The sequence below is a fragment of the Macaca nemestrina genome, chromosome 7 (assembly GCF_043159975.1).
Source record: "Macaca nemestrina isolate mMacNem1 chromosome 7, mMacNem.hap1, whole genome shotgun sequence".
Lineage (NCBI taxonomy): Eukaryota > Metazoa > Chordata > Mammalia > Primates > Cercopithecidae > Macaca > Macaca nemestrina.
Window position 1 is genome coordinate 56,226,550 of NC_092131.1, and position 21,481 is coordinate 56,248,030.

The following is a 21,481-nucleotide window of genomic DNA, read 5'->3' on the forward strand; positions in this document are numbered from 1 at the left end:
TACCTTGGCCAATCTGACCCAACTAGAAGAATGCTCTGATTTATTAAACTTGTGTTTCTAAGTAGGGTACAGAAATCAAGCCAATAATCACAGATTATCTTCCCTCTCGTGGGATCTTAGGGTAAATGAGTCAATGAAAAATAATATTCTCGCTTCTGATAAGACTTGAGGAAGAGAGAACAGTGGATTATTTCATAATAGGAACTGGGGCTGCTGCAGTTGGTATTTCATAGGCTGATACTCTCTATGCCCTCAAACCCTCTCCCAGTCCCTTCTGGGACCATAAAGGTGAAGACCCCAGTGCATGGTCTGCGGTTGGCAGGAGCCATTATTTCTGTGTCTCTGAATAACTTTGTCCCAAGTAGGGGAATGCCTTGAGATGTGGCAGGTTTATTTAGCTGTAAAAAGGACTCAAAACTATGCGTTGAATGGATAAGGGGGGCGGGGAGGGGGGCGGGGCGCTTAGAAAGTGGCTTAACCCATTGGCTTAGAGATGACTAAGCACCATTTCTATCTCTTCTGTCCTCCCTCCCCAGTTATAGCCAATAAATTGTCCTCTTTTTCTTATCTTAGTGCTCATTGTTGAATATGGTTGAACCATGCAGGTGGTCCAGGGAGACTTGGAGTAGCCTGTCTGAGGTCATGAATTATCCCAGAAACACATCCTCAAAACCTGAGCCAATACCATAAGCACAGCACATTTTTAAAAGCTGTGGGATAGAGGAGGACCCTTCCCAAAATATTTCTTGGGGACCCAGAATTTAAACACTCACCATTGGCTCCAGTCATGGAGGCTGTCACATGCTCCTGAAAAGATGGCTGCCTGAGTCTTTCATCATTGCTGTTGATATGGGAGGGGGCAGGAAAGTGCCGGGTAGAGAAGGACGGGGTCTCTGGCGAGAGCTCCACCCTCAGGCCTGTGCCCACGGACCTAAGTGAGGACAGGCTCTCCTGCTTTCATGCCCAAAGGTTGCATTTTCCAAGACCACCCTGGCCTGCCACCTGAGCCCCCACCCCCGCCATCCTGTGCCCATAAAAACCCGAGAGACCCTAGTGGGCACATGCGCAAGCAGCTGGGCGTCAAGAGGAACACACTGGCAGAAAAACACTGACAGGCCATCGACGGTGGAACTACGCAGACGCTGAGGGAAATTTGGCAGAGGGCAGTCAGAGGAGAGCCCAGCCGCTGAGCGGCCTGACTCCAGGAGAAGACCCCTTCCCACTCCATCCCTCTTCTGGCTCCCCCTCCATCTGCTGAGAGCTACTTCCACCACTCAGTAAAACCTTGCACTCATTCTCCAAGCCCATGTATGATCAGATTTTTCCAGTACACTAGGCAAGAACCCCAGGATACCAAAAGCCCTCTGTCCTTGCCGTAAGGCAGAGGGTCTAATTGAGCTGATTAACACAAGTCGCCTGCGGATGGCTAAGCTGAAAAAGCACACTGCAACACACTGCTCACCGGGACTTCGGGAACTGTAAACACTCAACCCTAGACGCTGCGGTAGGGGTGGAGCCCACGCTCCCCACTACCTGCCCGGCTGCATGCTCTCCCTAGGGGTTTAGGCTGCAGGGAAGGGAAGAAGCGAGCCACTCCCCCGTCACGCCCCACAAGGGGGATAAGGGAACTTTTCCTGTTTCCTGTCACAAATCCTTCAAAAATGAACTTGCAGCATTTCAGAGGTATAACCATGTCTCTCACCTGCTCACGGTGAACCTGCAGTGTATGTACCCAGATAAAGCCATCAAATGCCCACCTTGCCTTTGAGGCTCTCTGGAAGGTATGTCTTCTTAAAGGGCTGAATTCTGATATTTACTCTAATTTTCTACTTGCTTAATAAGCAGTATTATAACCAAACATGTATTCTGACTTTCAACCCTGAATGTTCTCTATCCCACGTGATTTAAACATTTTCACCTTTTGTGAGATGTGTTCATCTGTGAATGCCCAGAGTCCAACACCATGAAGCATCGCCAAACGCTCAACACATGCTTGAGGAATGAATGGATGAATTGTGTGGATACCTGTGGTGGGAATAGACAAGAGAGTCTTTTTTAATATGTATGATCTGCACATTTAAGGCAATGTATCTGATGGGCATTCTAGCTTACAAATTTAATAAGAAACAACATAATGATGGGCGGTGGGGGGTTCTGAACGCTGAAACTAGAAAGATTTTCAGTCTCAACTGCATCATCATAAATAAACATTATTGTTTGTTGTTTGTCCTACATATAGGACTGGCTGGCATGGTGTTAGGTGCTACATATATGACATTGCGTTTGTTCTTACAATGACCTTATACTATATATATATTCATAAATCTCATTCTAAATAATGAAGGAAGTTAAGTAATTTTTCTGTAGTCACACAGCTAGAAGTGGCGTATATACATGCTTAACACTATATAACCATCTTAGTGTGCCCAGGGTACCTTTAAGAAATTTATCAGATCTGGTTCAGGCACAGTGGTTTATGCCTGTAAACCCAGCACTTTGGAGGCTGAGATGGGAGGATCACTTAAGCTCAGGAGTTTGAGACCAGCCTTGGCAACATAGCAAGACCCCAATCTCTACAAAAAAGAAAAAATTAGCCAGGTATGGTGGGTCACACCCATAGTCCCAGCTACTTGGAAGGCTGAGGCAGGAAGATCACTTGAGCCCGGGAGGTCAAGGCTGCAGTGAGCTATGATGTCACTACTGCACTCCAGTCTGGGAGACACAGTGGACCCTGGCTCTGAGAATAAATCAATACATAAAATAAAAACTAAATTTATCAGATCTGAAAGAGGACACAGAGTAGGGAGAGTTTGAAACCAGGTAGATGCAATCCTCCCACCTTAACCTCCCAAGTAGCTGAGACTATAGGCGCGTGCCATCCACACCTGGCTAATTTTTGTATTTTTAGTAGAAATGGAGTTTTGCCATGTTGGCTAGGCTGGTATTGAACTCCTTGCCTCAAGTGTAAGCCACCATGCCTGGCCAAGAGCAATTTTTTTTTTTTTTTTTTTTTTTGAGACATCTTGCTCTGTCACCCAGACTAGAGTGCAGTGGCGTGATCATGGCTCACTGCAGCCTTGACCTCCTGGGCTCAAGTGATCCTCCCACCTCAGCCTCCCAAAATCCTAGGATTATAGGCATGAGTCACCTTACCCAGCCATGACAGCAATTTTATTTAATCTTCATAACTCTGCCTCAACAGGTTTGCTCAATAGACCTTGTGCTATGATTTTTTCTTTCTCTCAGAATGCCCCTCTATCTCACCACCATAAGCCTAAATCCTCCTCTCCCATTAATGTTAGCTCAAATCCTACTCACCATTCTGGCCTGAAATGATAATTCTAATAGTATAATTGAGCCCTTACTGTGTGATAGACTCTGTAATAAACACCTTATTACTTAATTTAATTGCCAAAACAATGCTATATAGAAGAACTGCTATTAATCTCATCTTATAATTGAGAAAAGTAAGTTATGAGCAGTTAAATAACATTCCCATGCTCACCTAGCAAGGAAGAAGTAGAAGAGGAGAAATTTCTATTTTTTTTAATAGAAAAAATCCTGGACAGAAGTACATTAAATTAAGAGAGGTTAACTCTAGATGCTAGAGAAATATATGGTTTTTATTTTCTTCTTTATATTTTCCTTTATTTTCTATTTTTTCTACAATAGGCCTGTATTACTTTTATAATAAGAAAACCAAAAAAGCATTCTCCACTAAAAGGTATTAAGGCTCTTTGGCGGAAATGGCTAGGTTCAAGTCTATTGCAGGTAGAGTACAGGTGAACCTTGACATCTTGTTGTTCCAGAAATTAAGGAAATAAGAACTAATGGGATCATGTCAAAAAGTTACAGGAAGCAACTTGAAGGACTCCCGTTAGACAAATTTGGAACAATTAAAGCATCAAAAATAACAATTAGTATAACTAATGCCAACATATTGACATAATATAAAAAAAGAAAAGAACGAAAACATGCCAGATAAGAAATGTGAACTTAGATAGAAAAATAACCATTTGCAACCCCAATGTAATAACTGATTAAGGCAAGAAGGGATCAATGAATGCCATCAATAAAACTGCTTACCAGGTAACAGGCTGCAGAGGGACCAGATAATATTATTGTGCAGAATATTTATTTATTGCAAAGAGAAAGGCTTTTCTATAACAAGGAAGAGATGTGGCAGATCCTATCTTTGCCAGATATCTAAAAGTGATAAATAAAAAAATATATATATTTTTATTCTGAGACAGGGTCTCACTCTGTCACCCAGGCTGGAGTACAGTGGTGTGATCAAGGCTCACTGTAGCCTCAACCTGCCGGGCTCAATCGATCCTCCCACCTCAGCCTACCAAGGAGCTGGAACTACAGGCATGCACAACCATACCCGCCTAATTTTTGTATCTTTTGTAGAGGTGAGGTTTCCCCGTGTTGTCCAGGCTGGTCTCTAACTCCTGGGTTCAAGTGATCCTCCTGCCATGGCCTCCCAAAGTGCTGGAATTATTGGCATAAGCCACCACACCCCAGTCAAAAAATAAAAAGGTATTATTCACTTAAATATTGGAAGAAAAAGTTAAACAGTGGAAAGCGGTTGTCATTGGGGAACAGGCATCAGGAGAGGTAAGGAGGGGAAAATGAGCTTTGGTTTTTTTTCATTTATAAGTCTAAATACAAATCAATTTTAAGTATGTGCATATAGTATTTCTTTTTAAAAAGGTAATAAGAAAAGAGCAAGTGAGAGGTATTCTGTAAATCAAGAGAACACAGCTTTTGGAGAATAAGGTAAAGTTAGCGGAGGCCTGGCATTGAACACTGGGTTTCTCAAAGGGCAGGTCATCAGACCTTGGTAAGCGCAAGCTTGGAGGAAATTCAAGAAAGAATGGGATAAGAGAAAATTGATATTGCTTATGTTTTCAGTTTTGACGAGCTTTAGATGCACGGATGTTTTAATTCCAGGATAGTGAAGTGTATCCATTTCCTTTGTGGTTTGTCCTCATTTTGTGTCCTCTTTAAGAAAGCATTCCTGCATTTTCTTCTGGAAGTTATTGTCAGTGCTTTGCTATTAGTTTAACGACAGATGAATTTGTTAAAGCAAAAAATTTTAGTTTAAAATTTAAAAAAATGATGACACAGACTTTCTCTGCCTACACTTTTCTAACTTCCTTGGACAAAAGATCAAGCCATTTTTCCTCAAAGACAGTATATCTGTCGAATACAGCTGGCCCTGTTTCCATCAGTTTCACATTTGTAGAGTCAATCAACTGCAGATCAAAAATATTTGGGAAAAATTAATAAAAAATATTAATACAACAATAAAAAATAATACAAACAAAATACAGCGTAACGACTATTTATATAGCACTTACATTGTATTAGGTATTTTAAGTAATCTAGAGATGATTTAAAGTATACAGGACGATGTGGATAGATTATATGCAAATATTACACCATTTTATATCCAGGACTTGAGCATCTGCGGATTTTGGTATCCATGGAGGTCCTGGAACCAATTCCCCTTGGGTACTGAGAGAGGATTATTTCTTTTTTGAGATGTCTCATGGGGTAATTTGAAACAGCCCTCTTGACGGCTTGAAATATGCAAGTATTTATTACATTTTTATGGGATGATAGTTCCCTTGAAGGAAGGAACAAGAAAGTATATTCCTCACTGATTTTCAAACATTTTTATTCATGTAACTAACTGCTAAATTGTAACTTAGAGTTACATAACTCCTTATGGTTGCTTAACCCCTTGCTACTCAAAGTGTGGAGCGTGTACTAGTAGGCCAGCCTCCCCAGGAGCTTGTTAGAAATGCAGAATGTCAGGTGCCACCCTCGACCTACTGAATCACAGTCTGCATTTTAACAAGGACCCCAGAAAATTCCTATACTCATTGCAGTTTGAGAAGTGAAGTCTTTTTTTTTTTTTTTTTTTTTTTTTTTTGACAGGGTCTTGCTCTGTTATGAGGTCATGACTCACTGCAGCCTCTATCTCCCAGGCTCAAGAAATCCTCCTGCCTGAGCCTCCTGAGTAGCTGGGACTATAGGTGTGTGCCAACACACCTGGCTAATTTTTAAAATGTTTAGTAGAGATGAGGTCTGAATATGTTGTCCAGGCCAGTCTCGAATTCTGAAACACAAGGAATCCCCTTGCCTTGGTCCCCCAAAGTGTTGGGATTACAGGCATAAGCCACTGTGCCAGGTTGAGAAGTGTAGTCTTAACCCATAAGACAGAGAGGTGTACAGGAAGTAAGTCTCAACAATTTAACCATTTTTTGAGCACAGTGCTTCCTAAACTTGCCTGCACATCAGAATCACCTGAAAAGCTTTAAAAACTACAGATGCTTGAGTCCCACCCCTAGAAACTCTGATATGATTGGTATGGAGTGCAGCCTGGGCACTGAAATTTGTTCGTTCGTTTGTTTGTTTGTTTAGGGATTGGGTCTTGCTCTGTTGCCCAGGCTGGAGTACAATGGTATGATCATGGCTTACTGCAGCCTCAACCTTCTGGCTGATTCTCCTGTATCAGCCTCCCAAATATTATGTCTGCTAATTAAAAAAATTTTTTTGAAGAGATGGGGGGTCTCACTATGTTCCCCAGGCTGGTCTTGAACTCTTGGTCTCAACCAATCCTCCCGCCTTAGCCTCCCAAAGTGCTGGGATTATAGCAGTAATACCAACATTACTGGCTCACTATGCATGGCCTGCCACTAAAATGTTTTGTGCTTTTTGTTTTGAGGCAAGAAAAAACAACACAAAAAACAAAAAAACTTTGCTCTGTCCCCCAGGCTGGACTGTAGTAGCATGATCACGGCTCACTGCAGCCTCAACCTCCTGGTCTCAACAATCCTCTCCCCTTGGCCTCCCAAGTAGCTAGGACTACAGGCATACCACCACACCAGGCTAATTTTTAAATTTTTTGTAGAGATGTGGTTTCACCCTGTTGCCCAGGCTTGAAATGTTCTTAAACCTTTCCAGATGATTCTAATGTTCAGACAAGGCTGAGAAGCACCGCCCCTGAAAACCTATACGTTAAAAATGATTTCAGCTGCAAGCAATAGAAAAACCAAGTAATGGTGGTTTAAGCCAGTGGTTCTTAAACTTTGCTGCACATTAGAGTCGCTTCAGGAGATTTAAAAAATTGTAATGCCCAGGCTGCATCCCAAGGGATGATGACTGAACTGGAATGGTGTGCAGTCTGGTGGTAGATATGTGCAATCGGGTTGGTTTAGCAATTCTGTGACGCTCTCCAATACCCCACTCTTCTCTCCCCTCTGTCTTCTATTGGACAGGATTCTAGCTGGGGTTCCCTAGCCCTGTGGGCAGCCAGTGAGCCATGTGTTCTTGCTAATGGAATGCAAGTAGAAGTGTGTGCCATTTCTGAGACCACCCCATAAAACATTTTAGGCGGGCTCCTTTATGCTCTCTTCTCTTCTTTCTGGAATGGCGATGGCCAGAATAACCATGGAAGGCATAAACTGAAGACAGCCTTTGCCATGAATTCTTTCAAGAAGATGTGAAAAAGAGCCACCCCCTCAACCTGACACTCCCAACCTGGACTGTTACACGAAAGAGAAATAATCATTGAGTATTTATGTTGCTTGAGCATTTAGCCATTTATCAATGCTAAATGCATTAGACATAATCTCTTTTTATATTTGCATTACTCCTGCGAGGCAAGTATCACTATATCCATTTTACAAATGAAGAAGCTGGGATACAGCAAGGTTCAGTAACTTGTCCAGAGTTACACAGCTAGAAGGTGAGAGAAGGGGTTTAAAGCTAAGTCTTTCTTATTTCAAATCCCAGGCTCTTAACCACAGACCGTGTATTCTCCCATGGATTTTTGAAAGTAAAAACATCATAGTTGGAAAAAATGAAGAGTTGATACAGAGAAGGCTGTAGTTAAAGCAGCTTACATCTGTATCTTGAAGACTAAATGTTTAATTCTGCATTCAGTAGCTTGCTCCATAATTTTCAGCTGCATCCTTTTGGCTCAGCAATCAGGTCTCCATGCCTCCTTCTCTCTCACATCTGCTCTGTGTGCCCACATGTCTGATCTACATGCTGCTCCTATGTGGGTCTTCCTAAAAACCTATCTTCTCATGTCACTTCCTCCTCGGACAGCTTCAGAACCTACCAGTTAAAGTTCAAATTCCTTATCGTGGCACGGAAAGCCCTCCTCACTTTGCCCTACCCTTACCTTCTGGTCTTTTCCTACACCATCTCTCTGTTTCAGTCAAATGTGCTTAATTCAGTTTACTGAGCCATAAATTTTCGGGGTAAGAAGAAACTTTAAGGTCAAGTAATTCAAACCATCTGTATCAGTTATCTATTGCTATGTAACAAACTACCCCAAAACTTAGTGCCTTGCATTTCTAACAATTCTCAGGGTCACTGGGTCATTCTTTTGTTGGTCTCACTTGGGGTCACACATATGACTCCATCTGGCTCTAGCTGGGCTGGACAGGAAGTTCATGAAGGCCTCTCTCACACAACAGGATCTCTGTGCTATCAGCCGCTGAGTCCCAGGGTTCTTCCACACGGCCTCTCACTCCACAAGGCATCTGGCTTCACGAGGCCTCTCACTTCCACGACTTCTACACGTGGCCTCCTTCTCCACAAGGTGTCCAACCCTCCAGGGCTTCTCCATTTGGCCTCTTGCTCCAGAAGGCTTCTCCTCCTCTAGGCCTTCTCCACGTGGCCTCTCACTTCACAGGGCAGCTCATCCTCCAGGCTTTCTGCATGTGGCCTCTTGTTCCATGAGGCATTTTTACCTCCAGGCCTTCTCCACATGGCCTCTTGCTCTGTGAGCTGTCTCGTTTTCCAGGGCTCCTCGGCATGCTCTCTCTCTCCAGCAGAATAACCTAAACATTCTTATCCTTGGTTTCTAAAAGGGAAAAAGCAGAAGCTATTGTACTTCTTAAAGCTTAGGCCTCTGACATACGCAGTGTCACTTCTGCCACATTCTATTGGTCAAAGCAAGTCACGGAGCCAGCCCATATGGACTCCATCTTCGGAAGCGAGGAGTGGCAACTGGAAGCTGTGGCTATCTTCTCCCTCTCTCTCTACATATCTCTGCCTTTGACTCTTCTGCTGACATCTCTACCTACTGTTCTTTCTCAGCATAGCTATATTATAGGGTTTAAGGAGTGGGCTCCAGGGCTACCCTTATCTAGGTTTGAATCTCAACTCTTACCTACTCTTTGAGCTTGAGCAAGTTACCAGACTTCTCTGTGCTTCCATTTGTTCAACCATAAATTAGAGGGAAATATAAATCCTACCTTAGAGAGTTGTTGTGAGAATTAAATAAGTTAATACAAAGAGCTGGAACAGTGCCTGGCTTTAGTAAGTGCTTCATAAATGTTAACTAGTAGTAGTATTTGGTGGATCTAGCTCTTAGTTTGGTGCAAAACACAAAGAAGTCAGGTGAGGCCTAGGGTTTAGGCTCCAGGGCAGGGGAAACTAGGAGAAATAATATATATAATCCCTAAGGAGTCACCGTTGCACCAAAATGCCTTGATTTAATTGATTAATGAGGAATATTTCAGGGGAGGGTGTCTAAGTGCTTCTTCAGCTTCTGAAGTGCTCCTCCTATTATAGAACCCCTGTTTCTGTAAGGTGGGAACCCACATCCCATGCCCTGTAAGGTAATCTCACAGTCATCTGAGGTTCCATTTACCTAGTCATGTTGCAACCCTCATCTTATCAAGCCTTGGACTCCCAATACCGAAATACCCTTTTTACAAGGGCACTTTTCAGATCCAAAGGAGAAGTCTACGGCAGAGGCTTGTCTGCAGGATTTGGGATACTGGCAATTCCAATCTTGGCATACAACACTCAGCTCTGAGGAGCAATGATTTACAGCAGCAGAGTCTGGGCAGGAGACCCAGCAACTCCTGCTACATGTGACAGAGCACCGATCCTCAAGCACACAGACCATGTAGTGAGGGCAAGTGGGGATGAGCTAAGGGAATGAATTGTGAGCTGAGGGCAGACCTCTGCGGGTATTGCTAGTCTCTCCCCCTCTGATCATGAGTCATATTCTGTGGCTTGTGAGTCTTATTTTTCCAGTTCCATTTGTCTTGTTTCATGAACAGGTTAATCATTGCTCTTACTGAGAGAAAGAAAAGCATGATTGAAATTCACTCAAAGGCTGAGAGTAATCATACTAATGCATTAGATCAGATGATGCTTTGGGGCAAGATTGCTATTAGTCTGCCATAATTCATCTGAAAGTTCTGTAATAAGCCTCACTGCCATTATTTATTATTTGTTTTGCAGCACAAAATATGCAAAATATAGAGAAATGAAAGTGGTATGTAGAACTTAGGCCTAAAATTCTGAAATAAATTTGTGTCCTTACTGCCTTTGATTCATGTAATATTTTTGGAGTACCAAGTATGTGTATAGCACTGTGCTAGGCACTGGGTGCAAAAGGGAATATAGGAAAGGGAATCAGGTGTTTATTGAACCCATACTCTGGTCAAGGCAGCCTGACAGTATCAGATTCCTAGTGGGTCCTGGAAGTCACAGTCTCTGTCCTCAATAACTCTTATGATGGGGGTGCGGGGATGGCAGGCACATAGACACGAATAGATATAAATAAAAATAGAAGACAACATACTACCATCAAATACTTTGAGGCTAAGTGAGAGTATAGATTGTAAGTGTGAGCTCCTGTGGTCATGGAAATCTTTCTTCAGCCTCAGCGCCCTGGACAGCTACAGTCTGGAGGGCTGTTTTTGTTGTCCAGAGCTCTGTTTCTGGAGAAAGGTTCCATGGAGCTCACACTTAACAATCTCAGCATGGGCTTGGAGTCCAGCATAAGGTTCTGGGTCTACCACATACCAGCTGTGAGAATCTGGCAAGCTACTTGACTCCTCTGTGCTTTGGTTCCTTCATCTGTAACTTGTACATGAGTTAAATCCAACTCAGAGGGTGGTGATGAAAATTAAATGAAGATAAAATACTTAGACTAATGACATCATCAGTAGACTCTAAGCTCCAGATCTTAGAGTTTTTATTGTTTTGGTGAATGGAGAGAAATGGGGAGGAACAACATCAAAGGTTTACAGTAGAGGCTGATCTAAGTCATCTGTTACAGGACAAAAGTAATTAGCCTAGGGTCGTCGCAGCCTCTCCCAGAGTGTGTGGGAGATAGAGAGAAATGGAGGAGGATGGGATTTGCTGCAGCCAATCTCTTGTATTTCCTTTGACATTCTCCCAGAGGATCCAGTAGGGTTTCAATTGCTTTTCCATCATTCTTGCCCTCTCACTGCTCTTTATGTAAATATGGCATATGGGCAGAGACTGGGCAAGGGGGGTTCTGGTTATTTCCTCCTAATCGGAAGTGATCTCAACCACTCTGAACCCTCAGGCCACTTTGTTTGAACTCCCTTTAAAAAAAAAAAAAACTCTTGATATAGTTTATACCATAATATGTTTCCTTTTGCAGATGTCATGCGTCCCTGATAAATCTCATTAGGATAAAAGCTGGACCTTAACTTGCTTTGAAATCTCGCTTTGCACAGAGTAGCTTGTGATGATTATTGTCAAAATAAAGAGAAGGGTATTTTCTAGGGTTAGAGATAAACCCACTACTTGAAAAAGAAGCCTCCAACCATAAATAGTGGAAACCTTAAGAATTGTATAATCTCAATCTTGAATGGGATTTTAATTCATTCTAGGAACTGGATGGGAATCTTCAATCTGAAGGGAAGATTTAACTACTCGTTTTTGTTTCAGATACTGGCATTGCGCAGGGCTGAGAAGCCTCTGCCAGCCTTGGGCCAGGAGTGGCAGCTGCACTTTGGTTGCCTGCTGAGGTAAAGGACTCTGTAATGTAATCAATCGGCTTCCCAGTCAGATAGCTGTGACCATCATTTGAAGGCAGGAAGAGATTTTTTTTTTTTTTGAGACGGAGTCTTGCTCTGTCGCCCAGGCTGGAGTGCAGTGGCGCGATCTCGGCTCACTGCAAGCTCCGCCTCCCGGGTTCACGCCATTCTCCTGCCTCAGCCTCCCAAGTAGCTGGGACTACAGGCGCCCACAACCGCGCCCGGCTAATTTTTTGTATTTTTAGTAGAGACGGGGTTTCACCGTGGTCTCGATCTCCTGACCTTGTGATCCGCCCGCCTCGGCCTCCCAAAGCGCTGGGATTACAGGCGTGAGCCACCGCGCCCGGCCAGGAAGAGATATTTTAAAATGAATTTCACTTTCAGCCTAGGATGCCAAGAAACTTCTTCATTGTACAATATGAAAAAAAAGCAACATATCATCCATATTACAGTTTAGAAAATATCACAGGAAAGGAAGATACACAGATAAATTTTGGATTTATATTTTCCAGTGGTATCATTGCATAAGAAATTCTTATAAGTAAAAATGGAAGTTTACAAGTAGTTTAATATTTAGAGCATTTAATTCACTCCTTCCCATTGCCCACAGGCCAGGGGGCATGAATGACACAGGAAGGCCAGTCTTCATGGCGGCCCATTGAAAGAAGGACTTCAGAGAAATAAGAGGGACAAGGTACGTTCTAGAAACCAAGCAGAGTGTGACCTACTGTTAAATGCCCTTTTGAGGCTGGAGGTTCTAGAACAAGGCTTTTCAACTCTGGCTGCACATTCATGTCATATTTTTTTCCTATTTGCTTTTTACTTTTTATTGAGATATGACATACCTGGTAAAGTGCACTAGTCTTATGTGTAAAGCTTGACGAATTTTTACAAGGATTTTTGACAATTTTTACATCAAAGTTTGAGGAATTTTTACACCTACTTGGATACACCAACAGACCAAGATATAGAACATTTCTAGCTCCCCAGAAGCCCTCCTTGCAGGTAACCCCTGTTCTGACTTCAGTCACCATGGCCTGGTTGTGCTTGCACTCGAACTTCATATGGATAAGATCATACAATCTATATTCCTATACATCTGTGTCTTAGCTGAATATGTCTGTGTGAGCCATTGATGCCGTCTGTAAGTAGTTTGTACTTTTATATTATATATAACATATATAATACTGCGTAGTATTTTACTGAATGCATACACAACAACAGTTTGTTCATTCTACTATTGATGGACATCTGGATTTTCCCATTTTTTGGTTATTGTGAATAAAGTTGCTGTGAACAATCTTGCACATATCATATCCACTGAATTCTAGGAGTGGAACTGCTGGGCCATAAGGAAAGCATACGTTTAGCTTCAGTAAATACTGCCAAAGGTTTCTAAAATGTCTATATCAATTTCTATTTCTATCTGCTATGTAGGAGAGTTCCAGTTGCTCTCATGCAACTTCTCCAACAGTTGGTATTATCCAATTTTTAAAATGTTAACCTGCAAAGCTTTGGTAAGACATTACTCTTTGAAGTCTTATGCAATTCTTCTGGGGCAGGATCTATTTTTGGAAGCTCTGCGAGTATCTTTGCTTTCCCAAGCAATGCTAACATGCAGCCAGGGTTGAGAATCATGCCATAGAAAGATGTACTAAATTGGCTAGTTATTGGAATCAGCTAGAGAACTTCAAAACCACCAGGTTCTTGGGTTCTCTTCAGACCTGCCAAGTCAGATCCTCCAGGAGAGGTTTTCCCAGAGAATCTGCCTATACAGTATTTCTTATGACGCTTTATGCTGCAAGTGATAGAAAATTTATATCCTGGGTTAAATTTTAAAAATAAAACATTATAAGAATTGGTTTATATAACTGAGTAGTCCAGATTGAGCCCTGACTCCAGGTACAGTTTGATCCAGGAATCAAATGGTAAGTCTTGGTCATAACTCTTAGCGCTTTCTTTCCATCAGGCCCATTCCCTTCATGGCAGCAACATGGCTGCCACAGTTCTTAACCTCAGAACTTCACTCAGCAACACCTAGGTGGCTACCACATTCTGACCAATCCTCATCTTCTCAACAATTCCTAGTATTTACTCTGTCTCATGGGTTTGCACTGGGCAACACACTCATCTCTGAACTAATCACTGTGGCCAGAGAAGATGGAAGGTGCTGACTGACTTAAGGCAATCCCTTAGAGCTGAAGACTAGGTCATTTAACCAAAATATGTGACCAAAACGTGTGGATGAATTTCCCAAAGGAAAATCAAAATGGCTGCTGTCCAGGGACATAAATAATGTCCACATTTACTATGTGACAGTACACTCTGTAGTCATCAAAAACCCATTTCGAAAAGCAATTTACAACCTTCTGGTCAAGAGAGTTTCTCTAGGGAGTTTGGGCTAAGCCCCACAAAGTTGTCAAGATGTTTGTTTTATTGTCTTCTTTCCCCTTATCTCAACAGTCGAGAAATAGAGGATATTTTTGAGGACAGAAGCTAGAAGGTATTTTGGAGGTGAAGGAGGGTTAGTTTTGAGATGTTCTCAGAGCTGAGTACTGACTCTTGTGTCCAACTCTCCAGCTTCATTCCCCCAGCCTAGAAATAAATTTGCTAAATTGTAGTTAGTTCTTGATTAATAGGCATCCACTCTCATTATTATTATTATACTTTAAGTTCTAGTGTACATGTGCACAACGTGCAGGTTTGATGAGCTATACATAGGTATACATGTGCCATGTTGGTTTGCTGCACCTATCAACTCATCATTTACATTAGGTATGTCTCCTAATGCTATCCCTCCCCCAACCCCCCACCCCCTGATTGGCCCTGGTGTGTGATGTTCCCTGCCCTGTGTCCAAGTGATCTCATTGTTCAATTCCCACCTATGAGTGAGAGCATGTGGTGTTTTGTTTTCTGTCCTTGTGATAGTTTGGTGAGAATGATGGTTTCCAGCTTCATCCATGTCCCTACAAAGGACATGAACTCATCCTTTTTATGGCTGCATAGTATTTCATGGTGTATATGTGCCACATTTTCTTAATCTGGTCTATCATTGATGGACATTTGGGTTGGTTTCAAGTCTTTGCTATTGTGAATAGTGCCACAATAAACATACGTGTGCATGTGTCTTTATAGCAGCATGATTTATAATCCTTTGGGTATATACCCAGTAATGGGATGGCTGGGTCAAATGGTAATTCTGTTTCTAGATTCTTGAGGAATCGCCACACTGTCTTTCACAATGGTTGAACCAATTTACACTCCCACCAACAGTGTAAAAGTGTTCCTATTTCTCCATATCCTCTCCAGCATTTGTTGTTTCCTGACTTTTTAATGATCACCATTCTAATTGGCGTGAGATGGTATCCCATTGTGGTTTTGATTTGCATTTCTCTGATGGCGAGTGATGATGAGCATTTTTTCATGTGTCTGTTGGCTGCATAAATGTCTTCTCTTGAGAAGTGTCTTTTCATATCCTTTGCCCACTTTTTGATGGGGTTGTTTGATTTTTTTCTTGTAAATTTGTTTGAGTTCTTTGTAGATTCTGGATATTAGCCCTTTGTCAGATGGGTAGATTGCAAAAATTTTTTCCCATTCTGTAGGTTTAGGCATCCACTTTCTGAAGCTGTGGAATTGGGCCTGCTTCCTTAACAGCTGTCCTTTCATACACATACTCTAAAATAACCTGAACAGGGGGTTGCATGCCTGGCATCTAGTGGATAGAGGAATATACAGAACTGTCCCTACCACAAAGAATTATTCATCTCTGAATGGATAAGTGATGTTGAGAAATGTGTCTGTGAGCAATGGAGCACGTTTCATGGAGCATTAGCTTATGTTGGTGCTTTCAACCATCTGCTCTGGGTCCTTCCCTCTGTTTGTAAAATATTTTGTTACATAGGTAAGTTTCCAACTCTTTCATACATACTGATATATATATATAGAAATAGAGTGTATACACCCCTACCTAATTTGACATTTGCTGTTACATATTATCACACCAAATCCTGTATTCAAACTACAATGCTGCCCAGAACTGCAGACATTAACCCCACCCCATAAAAGAGCATTTGTGGTGCACTGGTGGCTTCATTCTAGGTTATAGGCTGATTTACATGATTTATAAACAATATATCCATTAGGTAGAACTTTCACAGGAGAGTGTGGTAGTCATGCTTTTCTTTTTTCTTCTTTCTTTCTTCCTTCCTTCTCTACCCTCAGTTCAGGTGTCCTGGAATAAAATCCAAATAGTGCAGATGTCTATGATATATTGGTTGGTACTATCGGAGAGTAGCACCAGCTGTCAGAAAAGAAAAACAAGGCCACTAGTGGTGGTGCACCCCTGTAGTCCCAGCTACTCGGGAGGTTGAGGCAGGAGGATCACTTGAGCCTAGAAGTTTGAGGCTGCAGTGAGCCATGATTGCACCACTGCAGTCCAGTGTGGGAGACAGTGAGTCCCTGTGAAAGAAAGAAAGAGAAAGAGAGAGAGAGGGGAAAAGAAAAGAGAGAAAAAAGAAAAGAAAAAGAAGAAAGAAAGAGAAAGAAAAGAAAAAGAAAGAAAGAAAAGAGAAAAAGAGAAAGAAAGAAAGAAAGAAAGAAAGAAAGAAAGAAAGAAAGAAAGAAAGAAAGAAAGAAAGAGAGAAAGAGCAAGCAAGCCCAACCTCCTTCCAAAAGGTCATGAGAATCTTGAGCACATATGGTTCTTAGCATGACGGCATGACCTGCAGAGCCCCTGTTATAAAACTCATTTTTAGGTTTTCCTTAATATAACAGTTAATGTAATAGTGTCATTTTTGTTAGTAGTGTCTTTTTGTTATTTTACTTTTCAAAACATTTTATTGAAATACACATACAGGAAAGTGCATGTGTCATAAGCGTGCAAATTGATGAATTCTAAAATTTTGATTGCACCTGTTTAGCACCTAGATGGATACACTGAACATAACTAACAACGAGAAATCTCCTTGAACTCCCTTCCTGTTACTACCCCTGCTCCCAACCAAATCACCCTCTTCTAATAGCAAAACTTCATGTAACTAATTTTTTTAATTTAAAAGAATGAAATCATACAGCACATATTCATTTGCAGGTACAACTGAATTCTGGCACCCAACATTATATTTGTGATGTTGGGTTGTAATGTTGGGTTTCCGGCACCCAACATTATATTTGTGAGATTCATTTGTACAGTTGCATATTAGTTTGTAGATCCCTCACTCTCCTTTCTGTATAATATTATATTGCATAAACATACCATACTTTATCCATCCTACTGTTAAACATTTGTGCAGTTTCCACTTGGGGGCGATTTCAAATAGTGCTGCTATCAACATTCTTGTGAATGTCTTTTGGTGAACATATACAACACATACATGCATTGTTGTTGGCTCCCAGGAGTGGAATTCCTGGGTCATAAACAATGCATGTGTTCAGGTTTAGTACAGTATAATGCCAAACAGGTTTCCAAAGTGTTTGTGCCACATTACATACCCACCATTATTGAAAAAGAGTTCTATTTACACCACATTGTCACCAATACTTGATATGTTCTGTTTTTTTTTCTTTTTAACTATACTAGTAGGTGTGTAGTGATATTACAATGTGGTTTTAATTTGCATCTTCCTTATGACAAATTAACCTTGATTTGATTACCGTAAGGCACTTAGAAATGTGATTTAAATTCACATAAAGATGGAATAAAACGCATATAAGGTTGCTTTCATACTTGGAAAGTTTATATAAAATGATTTCTATGTAAGCTTTTACAGTATAGTCTGAGTCCCTAAATACTGATCACAAAAAACACATCTGTAGGTGAGTTACAATACCTCACTTATAATTCCACATTCATGTTATATTAGCTCAATATTTTTCAAATATATTTTTGCATACAATTTTCACCTTCTTTTTGAGTAGTCTCGGGTATTTTGTATGGTTCCAGCACAGCGAGTTAGGTTACCATCGTTTGGAAGCACACGTCCGCGTATCTGCACCATGATGATATGACACGCCCATACCCCCCATTTCGTATTTTGTCAGAAGTGCATAGCTATCACCGACAAACTTTGCAGTAGAAATTTTCTCCCAATTTCAAATGGACTTATCTTGAATAATCTCTCAACTGAAGCATAACAGGTTTTTAGTTCTGTTAGAATAGTTGTTTTTACTATCTTTTAATTTTATAAAAATGTCAAAGTTACTTAATACTTTTATTTAAAAAGTAAAACAAAGCTTTTCCTCTCCCTTACCCACATTATAGCCCAGCGGAGGGGAAAAGCATTGGCCCCAGGCCAAAATCATAAAAGCTTTCAATTAACTAACAATAATTGCTGGCATGTTGCCATTTAAATATCCTTGTCTCGTTATCTCTGGTTGCTTTATCAAACCCATAGGTCACTAAAGCCCACTTTTGAGACAAAGATTATTTCTCCCCCAAAAGTCAAGGGAAATGTAAAAAATGAAATTAGTGATTAAGGATAGAAGTTAATTAATACAATCATTTTGGCTTAATTATTTAAAGTCCAGTTTTTTTCCTCCAGCAAATCTGAAAATACACTATCCTCCAGCTATCAGAATTATATTGAGATTTATAATTTTTCATTGATGAATTTATAGCTCTCACATATACAAAGGGAAGAAATAGAAAATCTTGAAAGTAATCCACACAAAAATGGTTATGTGCTGACACATATACATCAATTTTCACATACACACACCCCTGCACTTTTTTAAAAAGGCAGCCTCTTTCATATTAATGTAATTTTTGTTTCCAGCTAAGCAATCTTAATAATTCTTTCCGAGACATCATTGCCTAATGAGCGATCTTTCTTAACTGTATAATCTTTGATCACTATATCAAAAACCATTTTATCCATTTTAAGTGTACAATTCCGTGACATTAAGTACACTCACAATGTTGTATAGCCATCACCACCATCCATTTCCAGAACTTTTTCATCTTCCTAAAGTGAAACGCTGTACCTAGTAACAATAACTTTTCATATCCCACCCTCCTCTACCCGTGGCAACTAGCATTCTATTTCCTGGCTCTATGAAAATGAATTTGACTAAACCATGTACCACATGTCTGTGAAATCATACAGTATTTGTCCTTTGGTGTCTGGCTTAATTCACTTAGCATAATGTCTTCAAGGTTCTTCTACGTTGCAGTATGTGTCAGAATTTCCTTTCCTTTTAAGGCTGAATACTTTTTCATTGTATAAATATATCATGTTTTGTTTATCCATTCATCTGTTACTAGACATTTGGGTTGCTTCCATGTTTTGGCTGTTGTGAATAATGCTGCTATGAACATGGGTATACAAGTATCTGTTCAAGGCTCTGCTTTCACTTCTTTTGGCTACATACCCAGAAATGGAATAGCTGGATTGTGTGGAAATACCATGGCTAATTTTTTGAGGAACTGCCATACGATTTTTCTCAACAATGGCACTATTTTACATTCCTACCAGTAATGCACAAGGCGAACATTAAATTTTAAACCCAACAACTCTGAAGAGCTTTTATACCAATTGTATAATCTTCAGGACCCGCATTTATCTATTTTTCTATGTCTATCTATCATCTATCTATCTAACAGTCATCTATCTACCTACCTACCTATCCATTTCCAGAGATACTTAGAATGAAAACTATCATTTGCAATTGGTGAAAATGCCCTGAATCAGGAGGCAGTTTTGATTGGCACGTACCTAATTGGCCCCTCTCTTGCTATGAGTCTCTTATTCTTCTAAGCAGCCATGTATTCTAGAGAAAGTCCTCAAACAGAACTGCCCAGAATGGCCCTCTATTTGTAAGTTACCCATTTTTTATAATCTAGTTGGATTCTCCTGTTTTTCTTCCTCCTCCTATCCCCTGATTAATTTTGTCTTTAGTCTTTTACTACTTTCACCAACACCCCCCTCTAAGAATCTATCCTCTGGCTTTCCTTGTACTCAGATCTTTTCACACCATGGGAGGTAAGTTGCTTTCTAAGGACGTTTCAGAAAGTGATGAGCATTTGATTAGAATTTGTTAGTGATAATTGTTGTGGACAGTTGAAAGACAAGAGGTTTTTTAATACCTCAAATATCTGGGTTGATAGACTTGATCATGTTTGTTTTGGAGAACTGACCATTTCGTCACTTGGAGTGAGGAAGAGGAAGTGGAAGAGGTAGGGACAGTGCAGGGGTTCATTCTCATTGGAGGATGTGGCTTTCTAGAATTGAGCCCTCATGTTTATTTGAACTGATGCTATAGGACGAGTCTCCAGCGGGTCCTTCCCTAGCTTCCCCCATGCCTTCTGACAGATTCCTCTTCCTAAGAAGGCTGCAGCAAGAACTGGCAATTGGAGTCAGAACTGCTGCGATTTCCTTCTGTCCTCACTGCCAGCCCCTCCTGAGACTCCTGCACTGGATCACCTTCCCCACAGCTTCTCAAGGTTGGAGGGCCCTGGAACTCTGTCCCAAGACCTCTTCTCTGGTCTAGCTGACCTCATTTTCCAGGTAATTTCTCCCAGTCCCATGCATTAAATAAACCTGTATGCTAATAACTCCCAAATGTATGTCTCCTGTCTTTTTTTTCTGATTCTAAATTTGTTGATCCAACTGCCTACACACGATCTCAAATCGGATGCCTGAGAAGAGTGTTAGAGTCAACATATCTAAAATCAAACTTTTGATTTTTTTTCTACCCAAGTAAATGTTCACCTTTTCCTCTCTTTCCAGCTCAGTAAATGGCTCCATCATTTATCTAGTAGCTTAGGCCAAAATTCTTACTGTCATCTTGGATTCCTTTTTTCTCCACTGTTATGTCTAATTCAATCTGCAAGTCCTGTCACTTTTACCTTCAAAATACACCCTGAAAACTCTACTATTTCTCTCCTTCACTGTTAACAACCTTCCCGTGTCACTATCAGATCCTTCCTGGATTCCTGCACAGGTCCCACAAATGGTTGCGGGGCTTCCTCACTGGGCCCTTTGTAGTCTCATCTCCACAGGCTTTTCAGGATTTGAGAATATTAATCCAGTCAAATCACCCCCGTCCTCATCCCTCTAAGGGCTTCTCATTTTATTCCCAGAAAAAATCCTGAAGTCTTTGTCATGACCTGCAGGTCACGTAAGGCCCTGTGGACCTGCTCCTGGCATCCACTCCTGTCTCACCTCCTACTGCTCTTTGTCCCATCCCTCTACTGTATCCACACTGGACCTCTGGATGTTCCTCACGTACACCCAGCATTCCCACCCCACATTCCTGAAACTTGCTTTCCCCTAATCCTGGATCACACTTCCCACAGTTTGCACATGCCTCATTGCCTCGCTTTATTTGGGTCTCCGCTCATATGCCACTCTCTCTGAGAGGTCGTCTCTCACTCCTTGTGTCAAATCTCACCCTTCTGACAATATAGTAGGTTGTATCAAATGAAACTGCCATTTAAGGCCAGGCACGGTGGCTCATGCCTGTAATTCCAGAACTTTGGGAGCCGAGGCAGGTGGATCAGGAGGTCGAGAGTTTGAGACCAGCCTGACCAATATGGTAAAACCCCGTCTCTACTAAAAATACAAAAATTAGCTGGGCGTGGTGGTGGGTGCCTGTAATCCCAGCTACTTGGGAGGCTGAGGCAGGAGAATCATTTGAAACCAACA

The 21,481-nt window shown here is 41.3% G+C and overlaps 1 long non-coding RNA gene across 1 annotated transcript in view; it reads right to left on the reverse strand.

Moving 5' to 3' along the window:
• Positions 1–1,867: 1,867 nt before the first annotated feature.
• LOC105481934 (uncharacterized) overlaps positions 1,868–21,481 on the reverse strand; it is a 35,691-nt gene continuing 16,077 nt past the window's right edge. The window contains exon 3 of the long non-coding RNA XR_011625364.1: positions 1,868–2,025. This is a non-coding gene — a long non-coding RNA (uncharacterized lncRNA). The remainder of the gene's footprint in view (positions 2,026–21,481) is intronic.